Source organism: Peromyscus maniculatus, chromosome 21 (assembly GCF_049852395.1).
Source record: "Peromyscus maniculatus bairdii isolate BWxNUB_F1_BW_parent chromosome 21, HU_Pman_BW_mat_3.1, whole genome shotgun sequence".
In the NCBI taxonomy this organism is placed as follows: Eukaryota; Metazoa; Chordata; class Mammalia; order Rodentia; family Cricetidae; genus Peromyscus; species Peromyscus maniculatus.
In genome coordinates, this window is record NC_134872.1 from 45,913,258 (window position 1) to 45,926,204 (window position 12,947).

Genomic DNA, 12,947 nt, shown 5'->3' on the forward strand with positions numbered 1-12,947 from the left:
AAAATGGGCTCCACCTCTAATGGCTGTGGAAATAAAATTCCCAGTTTCCTTTGCTGCTATTGGTGGTTTACCATGAAGTGTTTTCCAGGGGTCGGGATGTAGAGGAGAGCCAATGCAAACCCAGAGGCCAGGCTGCTCACACAGAATGCTTTGTGCGCAGGGGTGGGCCTTAGTCTCCACATTCTACAAAACCCTCTGCTAGAGTCCATTTGCCTCCAGCTGCTCTCTGGGTCACCATGTGCAGGAGGGATATCCTGAACCCAAAGGCCATCACCAACACGGTCAAGTCCAAAGGACTCGAGAAGCTTAGCCGGTACTGCCAGATGTGCCAGAAGCAGTGACGCGACAAGAATGCTTTAAGTGGATGGCTGAATCTCAGAGACAACTCTTGCCAACTTCAGTTTATGGATTATTTTTCAGAGGAATTCCAAAATGACTTTTTGAAGTTCCCAGGAGACGCTTCGGCATGACGTCCACAACAACATCATGTACAATGAGTACAGCAGCCACCAAGAGCACATCCACATGGATGCCACTCGGTGGGAGACGCTGACCGACCTCACCAAGTGGCTGGGCAGAGAGGCTTTGTGTCAAGTGGACGAGACACCAAAAGGCTGGTACATCCAGTACATAGACAGATCCAGAAACCATTCACCGGTTACCGGAACTAGAGAAAAAAGAAGCAAGACCTTGTCGATGATGAGAAAAGTGCCATTCACGAAGGAACAGGTGAGAAGAAGGTCTGGAAGGGAAAGAGCAAAAGGCACCTGTTTTTATGGAAGTAAACCGAGAAAATGAAGAAAAGTTACATTCTGTCTGAAGAGAAGAGCAGGGAGCTCAGCTGGGGCAACGTCGTCATCGTCGTCGTCGTCGTCGTCGTCGTAGTAATCGTCGTCGTCCAAGTCGGGCTGTTTGGGGCCACGTGCCCCGCGGACGTGGGGGAACACAGCATCGGTGAAGCAAAAAGAAGCTTCCGTGCTGGGCTCTGCCTGCGAAGAAGCCTGCACAGGGTGACGGAATTACGGAGATTAAAGAAAAGAAAAGAACTTCCGAGAATGGACTTCTGGCTACAGCCTGGAACCGTGAAAATTATAACTAAAACTCTTGGAGAGAAAAACCACAAGGTTAAGGGAGTGATTGGCAGGTAAAGATGACTGAATCTGGAGACAGGCTGAAACTGGACCAGACCCCTTTAGAGAGACAGTCATTCCTCACCAGGAAAGAGGATTCTAGTTTTAAACAGCGGCTACAGAGGAAATGAAAGCACCTAGAATCCATGGATGAGAAGCTTTTCGGCCACCGTGGTCACTGAAGAAAGGATACAGAGCTGAAGGAGTTCAATATGAGGACCTATCTGAGCTTGCTTGAGTTGGGAATTTGTTATCAGCACTTTGAAATCCTAACACATCAGACTGATGTTTGCCAGGCAGTATGAGACTGGACTGTGTAGGGGGTTTGTTTTCCATAAAAAGTGGATTTACATATTGCTGGATAGTTGTTTGGGTAAACTAAATAAAATCTTATTATGTCTTTGGAAGTATCAAAAAATAAATAAAACCCTTTGCTGCTGGCTGTCTAATATCTGTGTGTCTTTAAGGTGGAGTCTATTGGGGCCATCTGGTGTGGATGAAAAGGAGAAGAGCAGGGACGGGGATTGTGGGAAAACTCACAGCAAAATACCCTGGAAGAGGGTGGGGGTGGGGTGGAGAGAGTGCTCAAAAGTTAGGCTCAAGTGGCATCCTGGGAGACTCAGGGTGGGGCTTCTCATCAGGCTTCTCCTCCGTTCTTCGCATCTGGGAGACCAGCCTCTCCACTTCTGATTTTCTGTCTTGCCTCATGTCTAACACTCTATGATCTCTCAACCAGGGAAGAAATGTCTACAGCTCTTTCATATTGAAAGACATCTCTAGTCCTTCCTTGGCAATACAGCGCACTTTCCAGGAACGAATTTTCCCCCTGTCTCCAGCAAGAGGGAGGTAGGTACGTGCACTTAGTCTAACAAACCTTGCATTTCACTACTCCGAGGGTCATCGCACATAGTTCCTAACGATGGTCCTAAGCCTATCTCCATGGCTGCTCACCTGTGTGAAGTATCTTAGCTGAAGGTGGGTCCAGTCTCTCATGGTAGTCTCTGGTTCACGGGTGGGGATCCCGGGGAGACTCTCCAGCTGCAGGGCAGATCAAGGTGGCATCTCCCTAACAGTCCTGAAGATATGACAGCAATACATTGCTCTTGATCTCTGCTCATACACTGTCCAGTGGACATCCTGGAGTTCCAGTCCTGTTACCTTGAGTAAGTGATGTCACTGGGTTCTGGTTATCAGGTGCAGCCTTGGGTGTGCTGGAGTTCCTGACTCTTTTTACATGTGTGATGGCTATTCTTGGTTGTCAACTTGACTACATCTGGAATTAACTAAAACCCAAAAATGGAGGGCACACCTGTGAGCTATATTTGCTTAATTTGAAATGGGACGATACGACTCTAATCTGGATCTTTGAGGTAGGAAGAAACTCCTTTAATCTAGATCTTTTAAGCTGGGGAAAAGATACTCCTATAATCCAGATCTTGAGTTGGGTAGACACACCTTTAATCCAGATCATTTGGGCTAGCTGGAAACCCCACCTCTATTCTGGGCCACACCTTCTTCTAGAAGCCTATCTAAGGATGGGGAAGAAGGAAGCTTTTGGTCTTCCCCTGCTTGTTCTTATCTTGTTAGCAAGTCCGTTCCTTCACTGGCACTAGAGCCTAGTTCTGCATTATAGCATCTACTGAAGACCAGCCTAGACATCCAGCCTCAGAGCCAGCAACTCCTGGATTCTTGGACTTTCTGTTCACATTATTGTATAAGCTGGACAGCCTGTAAGTCATTATAATTAATTTATATATATATATATATGTATATATATTATCTCTATATATAATAATACTATATATGTATATGTATTCTACACACACACACACACACACACACACACACACACACACACACACACAGATGGATTCATTCTATAAGTTCTCATACTCTAGAGAATTCTAACTAATACAGATTTTGGTACCAGAAGTTATTCTCTAGCAACAGAAGTATCTGGGATCTTTTATGTTTCTAGATTAGGCTTTCCAGTTTGCCAACATCTACAGTTACCCAGCCCTCTCGAGTTACTGAAGCCTCTCCTGGGAGCTCAGGAACTGACAGCCCATGGTGTGAACTATATTCCAAACTGAAGGAAATACATGCATTGGTCACCCCGGTTGCCCAGTTGTGAGTAACAATGGACTTGGTGACTCTGCACATGAAACCTTTGACAGTTTGGGGTAAATAAAGAGAATGGTGATGCTGGTCAGTTGCTCTTTGCATCTCTGGAATTGACAAAGGATAGCGATGAGCTCTGTAATAAAATTAACCAACTTCCAGCATCTCTGAATACAGTAAAGGGCAACAAGGGACTTGATGATAAAATTGACCAGCTCCAGATGTGCGCAAACACTCTAAAGGTTTTCTAAGTGTGACCTGGAAGAGAATATTCTCTACTGCACTCGCAGAGGTCAGTTGTGGAAAATCAAACTGATGTCCTCATTAAGGTTGGCTGAATTACAGCGAAAATTCAAGTTCCAGCCAGGAGGGTGCTGGCAGCTAAAGTGGGGGCGTAGGTTGGTAAGAACGGGAGCCTGTGACTGGGGATGGGGGTGTGTGGGGGACCCCACTGAAACTGAGAATTTTGTACCCTCAGATTCGCAAGGGTCTGTCTCACCTGAAGTAGTCACTCTACCCCCAGCCTCAGCCCCTTAAATGCTGTCTTTTTTCACCCTTGACTGAGGAAGTTGGTCCTTATTGTCTGCTAAACCAGCAGTGACTTTCTCTGGAGGAGGTGCCAGCCAAGACAATGCTGCTGTCCCTCAGAGCCCACCACCAATAACTGTCTCCAGACCTATAACTGGACCTAAAGCAAAGCAGACTCCTCGAGGGGAGGTAGAACGTGCAGTCCATGAGGAGGCGCGCTACACTACTAAAGAGCTGAATGAGTTTGCTAATTCGTTCAAGCAGAAGTCTGGGGAATATGTGTGGGAATGGGTTTTAAGGGTGTGGGATAATGGTGGAAGGAACATAATAAAACTAGATCAGGCTGCGTTTATTGATCTGGGTCCTCTGAGTGGAGTTCTAGGTTTAATATGGAAACTCAAACACTTTAAAAAGGTGTCAAAGTTTGTTTGCATGGTTGGCTGAAGCATTTATCCAAAGATGGCCTACTGAAAAGGACTTGGAGATGCCTGATATCCCCTGGCTTAGTATTGATGAAGGGATTTTAAGGCTCAGGGAAATTGCAATGCTAGAATGGATATACTTTGTAAAACCTAATCCTCCACAATGGAAAGGTCTAGAAGACATGCCCTTCACTAATCCTATAAGACACAAAATGGTGAGGGGGCACCAGCACATTTGAAGAGCTTAATTGTCACACTTTTTCTTGTGCTAGCCCTTAAGGTTGGAGATGCTGCTGCTCAATTGGATGAATTAAATGCAATGGATTTAATTGTGCTCCAAGATAGCAAGGACCAAGTGGCAACACTGCATTGCCAAAGACAAAGTGATTTTAATTATCTTAATGGGAGGCACAGACAAAGTAATGTCCATAATGGCCCTAACCCATAATGGTCAGCACAGCAAAGTGAATTTTACGGTGGCATGGCTTGTATGGACATTCAGTGCTGGCTAGTCAATCATTGTGTTTCCAGGCATGAAACAGATAAGAAGTCTACTGAATTTTTGTTTCATCTGTATAAGTGGAAAAATTCTCAAACAAATGAAAAAAGGCTCTGGTCCAGGTAGTATTGTGGGATTCACAGTGGCCATGGCCCACCAAAGCCTGCCGAGTCATGGACACCAGGAATCACCAGAGAATGGTAAAAAAAATAAATAAATGATTCCTCTTATCAGCTTGATAGAATCTGAACCACCCTTTTGCATCCACAGGAGAGAAGTATGGAGATGGCACTTGCTACAAGACAAGAAGAACGGGGAACAGATATTCAAGGTCAAAATCCTTGCCAAGGTCTAGCAAATAAACCCCATGGTTCTGGGTTCTGGGCATGTCACCACTATGACAAAGGTTGTCGGGCAGACAGGAATGGTAGGCTAGGGTTGAGTGTAGTTGGGATACCAACCCTCCATCTCCCCCCTCCCATCATTCCAGGGCCTTCCCTCTCTTCCCTGTTCCTCTCAAAGACAGCCCGGATGGCACCCACCACTTCGCCTCCCCACAGCACCAGCTGCGGCCAATCTCTTTTCTGAATTTAGAAAGCATTGGGACTTAAATGTCAGTGGATGGTGTCGGAGCAGCCTGACAGTTACAGCTTAAACTGAAAGCAAAAAAGAAAAAAAGATTAAAAAAAAAAATACAGTCAGAGCCTGCTGGGCCAGAAGGGAGAGGCAGAGCCCTGGCTCTCCGCTTTAACTCCTTATCTGCCTAGGTCGGAAGTGGGGCAGGGCAGGAGGGGACTTGAGGAGCTGCAGCGAGCTCAAAGCAGAACTCCCATGGTGCACATACTATTGAGGTGGCCCCAAATGCATGCGCCCTGTTTGGGTTAGCGGGACAAGTGCTTAGACCCTGGCTCCAAGACAGGCAGATGGAGTTCAATCTCAGCCACTCCACTCCATCCCGAGGAGACATGTCTGCCTCCCCACGCTTCTTGGACGGGGAGCTCAGTTCCTCATCTGTAACTCAGGCATGATATGATACTAGGGTGATGCCAACTCCTGAGAGGGACTGATCTGGGTAGTGCCACAGCCCTCATCAGCCAAACACATCTCTGCCAATCAGATGATGCCAATAGTCAAGGGCCAGGACAGCACAGCCCACACCTGGATCCATTACTCTGAATCACCTCAGCCTCTTTTCATGTGTGTGTGTGTGTGTGTGTGTGTGTGTGTGTGCGCGCGCGCGTGCGCGCGCGCATGCATATGTGTATTATGTGCTGTGGATATCATTCTGTATAAATAAAACACTGATTGGCCAGTAGCCAGGCAGGAAGTAGGCAGGACAAGGAGAGAGGAGAATTCTGGGAAGTGGAAGGCTGAGAGAGGGAGACACTGCCAGCTGCAGCCATGACAAGCAGCATGTGAAGATGCTGGTAAGCCACGAGCCACGTGGCAAGGTATAGATTTATAGAAATGGATTAGTTTAAGATGTAAGAATTAGATAGCTAGAAGCCTGAGCCATTAGGTCAAGCAGTTTAAATAATATAAGCGTCTGTGTGTTTATTTTATAAGTGGGCTGTCGGACTGCCAGGGCTTGGTGGGACTCAGAGAAAAAACTCCAGCTACAATTATGTACAGGTGTCCCATAGGCACCTGTGTGGGGTCAACATCAAGAGTTCTCCTGTATCCCACATCACCTTATTTTTCTTTGTCTTTTTTTTATTAAGGAATTTTTTTATTCATTGTAGATACCAACTAAAGATCCCCCTCTCTTCCCTCCTCCCACCCCCCAGCCCATCCCCCAATTCCCTCCTCCAACAATGTAAGGCTGCCCATGGGGAGTCAGCAGAGCCTGGTCCATTCAGCTGAGGCAAGTCTAAGCCCCCGCTACCCTGCATCAAGGCTGTGCAAGGTATCCCACCATAGGTAGTGGATTCCAAAAAGCCAGCTCATGCATCAGGGATGGATCCTGATCTCACTGCCAGGGGCCCCTCAAGCAGATCAAGCTTCACAACTGTCTATGCAGAGGGCCTAGTCCAGTCCTGTGGAGGTTCCACAGCTGTTGGCCCAAAGTTCATGAGTTCCGACTAGTTTGGTTTGGTTGTCTCTGTATGTTTCCCCATCATAATCTTGACCCCCCTTGCTCATAGAATCCCTCTTCCCTCTCTTCGACAGGACTCCCAGATCTTGGCCTGGTGCTTGGCTGTGGATCTTTGCATCTGCTTCCATCAGTTACTGGATGAAGGCTCTATGATGACAGTGTATTTACCAATCTAAAAACAGCTTGGTATTGCCATAAAAACCAACATATGGACCAATGGAATTGAATTGAAGACCCTGACATTAATCCACACACCTATGAACACCTGATTTTTGACAAAGAAGCCAAAACTGTACAATGAAAAAAAGAAAGCATCTTCAACAAATGGTGCTAACATAACTTCATGTCAACATGTAGAAGATTGCAAATAGATCCATGTCTATCGCCATGCACAAAACTCAAGTCCAAGTGGATCAAAGACCTCAACATAAATCCAGGTACACTGAACCTGATAGAAGAGAAAGTAGGAAGTAGTCTTAAATGCATTGGCACAGGAGACCACTTCCTAAATATAACATCAGTAGCACAGACACTGAGAACAACAATTAATAAATGGGACCTCCTGAAACTGAGAAGCTTCTGTAAGGCAAAGGACACGGTAAATAAGACAAAACGACAGCCTACAGAATGGGAAAAGATGTTCACCAACCCCGCATCTGACAGAAGGCTGATCTCCAAAATATATAAAGAACTCAAGAAACTAGACAGCAAAATACCAAACAACCCAATTAAAAAATGGGCTACAGAGCTAAACAGAGAATTCTCAACAGAAGAATCTCAAATGGTTGAAAGACATTTAAAGAACTGCTCAACATCCTTAGTCATCAGGGAAATGCAAGTCAAAACGACTCTGAGATACCATCCTTTGTCTTTTTAAGACAGAGTCCTACTGAATCTGGAGTTTGATGTCTCCACCAGCCTGGCTGGCCAGCATGCCCTGAGACTGTCTCAGATCCCTTAAACCTAGGGTGACAGATGCCCTACCACACCCAGCATTTATGTGGGTGCTGGGGATATGAACTCAGGTCCCCACACTTCACAACAAGCACCTTACCCACTAATCTGTCTCTCCGGCCACCAACACTCCTTAACATTGCTAGTCTTCTGCAGGGAAGTGGGGTTTTCTAACGGGTGTCTGACTGGGTAACCTCAGCTCCTCTTGCCTTGTGTGCAGACCTTGGTGGGCCTGTATTCCAGGACCAGGCCTAGGACCTCCCCCCTGAGCCTTCTTGGTTTGGAGTTGGTGGGTGGCCACAGCCCCTGGCCTTCCAAGGTGAAGGATGTGGACTGGCAGAGGTGGTCTTGTGTGCTCTAGACAGCCTGGGGGAGGTTTCCCCATGAAGAGTCCCATCTCAGCAGTCTCAATGTGTTCCACACTCATGCTCCCTCTCTGGGTTCCTGGGGCTGACCCTGCTTGCATTTCCTTCCACCTTCAGCAGGGCCTCAGCCCTGGGCTTCTGAGCCAGGACAGTGTGAGTAACCTCCTCTGAAGGGACTTGTGATGTCTACCCTGCTCTCCTTCGGCATCCATGTTGGGTCACTGAGGCCTGGTTGAGGTCACTCCCTGACCACCAGGGCTCTCTGATTCTGCACATACTCTAAACTCATGGTTCAAAACCACATTGGGCTCAGCATCTCCCCTGACCTCTGAGTCCAGTCTGGCCCCCACCTGTCCCTGCTGTGTCCAATATCTCAATCAGCATTTCTACGTACGAAGCAGATGCGTTTCCTGAGGTGTCTTAGTCAGAAGGGATGCGGACAATGGGGATTCTTCTGTGAGCAGAGGGCTGAACAAACGGGTGCTGGGGACCAGTGCTGGGCTTGGGCTTCAGCCACATTTCCATAGCTATGAGCCAGAGGCTGAGCGCCCGGCAGAGCTGTCCTGCCAATTCTCCTTGTACCGCCCCAGCTGCCATGCTCCAGTATGTGGGTGGCAAGGCCATGGGTATCCCAGTTGCTGCAAATTGTCACCCTAGCTGAAACCTTTCCACCATATGATTCCTTCATAAAGGAATAGCTCCCCCACCATCTTCCCGGGCTCCCCGGAATGCCTCTGGTGGGCAAAGCCAATCACAGCCAGAAATCCAAGCAGCAGTGGACCCTGGGAAGTGCTCATTTCTCCGTCAAGCTCGTGTGACTGGGTGTGTACACAGAGGGTGTGGAAGCAGGTACTCATGGCTGGTAGACAACGCAAGGCACAGCCACAGCCAGCTCAGCCCACCAAGCCTGTGCTCTCGGCCCAGGGCAAGTCCACTGGGCCTCCAAGCACCGCTCAAGGCCACTGCCTCTGCTGCCCCGGCCCCATGACCACCTGCCTTCAGCCAGACTGAGAGAATGTGTCTGCCCTCAGCATTGTTCCCTTAACTGCTCACTTCGCGGAGGTCTTCCCAGCCCAAAGACAGCTCTGCCCAGCTTCCAAAGCTCCTTGACGGGAACCTGCTCTGAAGACAAAAGGCTGTACCCGGAGAGGCTCGGCCTGGACTGCTGCTGACTTGAAAAGGCTTTAGCTGATGTGGGGGTGATCCCACAGAACCTTGTTCTCAGGCACGGTCTTGAGGAGCACAGACTGGCTTTGAACCAGTTATGTAACCGAGGATGACCTTCAATTTCTGATCCTCCTGCCTCCACCTCTTAAGACTTACAGGTATGCCTGGCCATGTGGTTCTCACAGCGCTGGGGACTGAATCCCGGGCCTCATGTATGCTAGGTAGACACTCTGCCAACAGAGCCACATTCTCAGACTGAGTGCTGAGGTTTCCAAATGTCTTGTACACAAAATGAACATGCTGCATACACATGCTGCATACACACACACACACACACACACACACACACACACTCACACACTTACACAGAGGGTGGAGGCGGGTGCTGGGGAGGAGGCGAAGCCCACACAGAAGGCAGCCAGACGGAGGACAGACCAGAGACATACAGCCATGGAGGTCCCGGGCCCAGACCCACGGAGAAAATCTGCTTACAGCAGCTGGGGGGGGGAGACAGACAGGCTGGGAAGTAGATAAGGACAGGAGCGGGCACTTGGCCTCCGCCAAAGGCAAAGCTACCCCCTGAGCTGGGCTGGACTTTGGGTTGGGATGGCAGCAGCCCTGTGCTGTTCCCGTCTCCACTGGGCACCTTCTAGGGCAGTGGAATCCACAGCCGTGTCCGTGACCTTGAGGCTGTGCATCCAGCTTAATCCACACCAGCGTCAGAGCGAAGGCCTGCCTGTCGCTGAGGGATATTTATAACTTGCCTGCCAGGCCTCACTACCTGGCAGTCGCCTAGAAACTAGGCCACAGGAGCCATGGAAGAGGCAGCCCTGCCCCCTGCCCCGCCCCAGCCAGGGCCTGATCCAGAGCAGTCTCTGCAGTACCCCCGGGTGTGTGCATCTCCTGTGTCTGCTGCATCCTAGGCCGTAGATGCCTGTGAGAACCCCAGTGCCTGGGGGATGTCATTCTAAGAACTAACATCCAAGGCCGGTGTCTGCCAGGTCTGGGCTGGCTCCACGGCTCTGCATGAGACCGAGCGATGCCACATGACCTTTCTTTGTCTCCGTTTCACTATCTCAGCAGTGTGGTTAGTAACAAGGAATCCACGCTCAGGACAGTGTGTGGAACAGACGCCCCTAGTGGGTGGCGACTTGTACAACAAGAGTGAATGACAAGGGCCCAGAGCCGGGGTGCCTGGTTAAATCCTTGCTGTGGGACCCTCTGTCCACAACTTAACCTCTCCGCCGGCCCCAGAGCCACCTCCCACAGCTGAGGCGTGGAGTGAGCGCCTGCACCGTGGGGCTGCTGTGGGGTTAAAGAGCAGTGAGCCGCTCTCCAGGAACGGCACCTGGCATGCTGTGGGTGTTTGCTTTGTGTGAGCCTCGATGACAGTTCTAGAAGACCCTCCCAGCAGGCGGCCTGTCCTCACACCAGCCTTTCCTTCCTGTGAGGCCTCCTTCTCCTGTGCAGTCTCCCTGGTCATTTTGGGGACACTGGCCCCCTTCTCCATGCACCCTTAGTCTTGAGGAACAGGAAATGAAGGCTGCAGACACAGCCAAGGCAGGGCCAGTCCATACGCCTGGCTGCCAGGGCAAGGCAGCCAGGTAACACATTTCCTGGCTTTGCCAGGGTTCATCTCCCTGCTCCAGGCAGAGCTCTGGGGTTCAGGAATGGAGAAGGGGGAGGATTTAGCCATCAACAGATATGCACATATGTACACAGATACACATGTACACACATAAGAACAAATGCCCATACATGAGCACACCCATGCATTCACATGTACACAGACACATGCTCACACAAATGACACACATGTGTACATATGTTTACATGCATGCAAGGGATATGCCAACATGCATGCACATGAATGTATTTGTGCACACACACATGAACATGCATGGATGCAAGTCACACAAATACACACCACACAATTCATTCGCACACATATATGCATATATGCACACCAATGTACATAAGAACTCACACACAGGTACACACGAACATTTGTACATACAAACAGACACATGCATATACACCAGCACACACTTACATATACACATACCTATACACAAACACACACATGCAAACACATACACACATGTGTACATACAGTTGCACATACACACACAGAGACACATGCAAACACACACAACACACATATTGTCTTACTCAGTGTTCTGTTGTTGTGAAGAGACACCATGACCACAGCAACTCTTGTAAAGAGAGCATTTAATGGGGCCTGGCTTACAGTTTCAGAGCGTTAGTCGGCCATCCTCATGGAAGGAGCAGAAGTAGCTGAGAGCTCTACATCCGCATCTGCAGGCAGCAGGAAGAAAGAGCCACACTGGGCTTGACTTTTGAAACCTCAAATCGCACCCCAGAGACAAACTTCCTCCTGCAAGGCCACACCTCCAACCCTTCTCAAGTAGTGCGACTCCATGATGACCATTCTCTCAAATATCTGAGCCTACGGGGCCATTCTTGTTAAAACCACCACATACGCCATCTAAACAGCACAGTTTTTTCTCCAGAAACAACCCTGAGATTCGGCTCATCACAACCTGCACTCATTGCTTCAGAATCCACACACTTCCTGGGGTTCCCCAGAGAACCAGCCCGGCATCGCGCAAGGCCAGGCTGTCTCAGGAACGGACCCAAGGCCTTCCCCTCCTAGAGGACGACTGCCAGGACATGCACAAGACTCACTCAAGGGAGAGATGAGCTGGTTGAAGCCACACAGGCTGCTGCTCTCTCCATTGAGTCCGGACAGACAGACAGATGGCGGGTCAGCCAGACACTGTTAACACCACACGCACTTCCTGTCACATGACTCCAGGGGCCATTTGTTCCCTGGTGTCCCCTCCCCATGCCCCACAGACCTCAAGCCACTCTGTTCTCTAAGGGGCACCTCTTGGTCTCACTGAGCATGATGCTCTGGGCAGGAACTCTGCTCTTTCCTGAGCCGGGTGAGCGGGCAAGCCTGCAGGGCAGGCTCGTCGCTAGGCAGGTGCGGGGCTCCTTTGCACTTAGAGGGAGGGGAGGAGACCATCCTGGCTGGAGGCTGAGCCCTTTCCCACTTCAGCCTGGCCACAAATGGACGGGGTGTGTGATTATGTCTTTGCGTGTGAAGTGTCCCCGCAGGTCATGTGAGAAACGCTTGGGCCCACATGGTGGTGCCGTTTGGGGAGGCCTTGCTGGAGGAAGAAGGGCCCTTTCTTCCCTTGTCCACTATGCGGGAGCAGATTTGCCTTACCACGTGTCCCCACCATCATGCTCTGCCTCACCTCAGGTCCGAAGACATGGAGCCAGCCAAGCTTGGCCCAAACCTCTTAATCCGAGAGTTCCAATCAATCCTCCCTCCTTTAAAACTGCTTCCGGACTCTGTCACAGAGACACCAAAGTAACATGGACAGGAAGAGGCCCCTTCTGCAGACCCCAGAAACGCCTGAGCCCCCACCTGATAAACACCTGTACCTGATTTTACAACAGGTACCAGGCAGACTACCTCACCTTTTCTTCCGACGTCATCCCTAGGAAGAGCACCACCCTGAAGGCAGACCCGCCTAGGGGCAGGATCCAGGCCAGCAGAGCAGCTGGAGGAGGGCGCTTTGTAAACCCACTGCCTAGCTGGTTTCTGCTCGGTTCACAGATGAGGTCATGTCT

General features: G+C 49.6%; 1 pseudogene; it reads left to right on the forward strand.

Annotated features, from left to right (window-relative positions):
• Positions 1 to 236: 236 nt before the first annotated feature.
• On the forward strand, positions 237 to 1,368 carry LOC102917728 (DNA/RNA-binding protein KIN17 pseudogene; annotated as a pseudogene).
• The last annotated feature ends 11,579 nt before the right edge of the window (positions 1,369 to 12,947 follow it).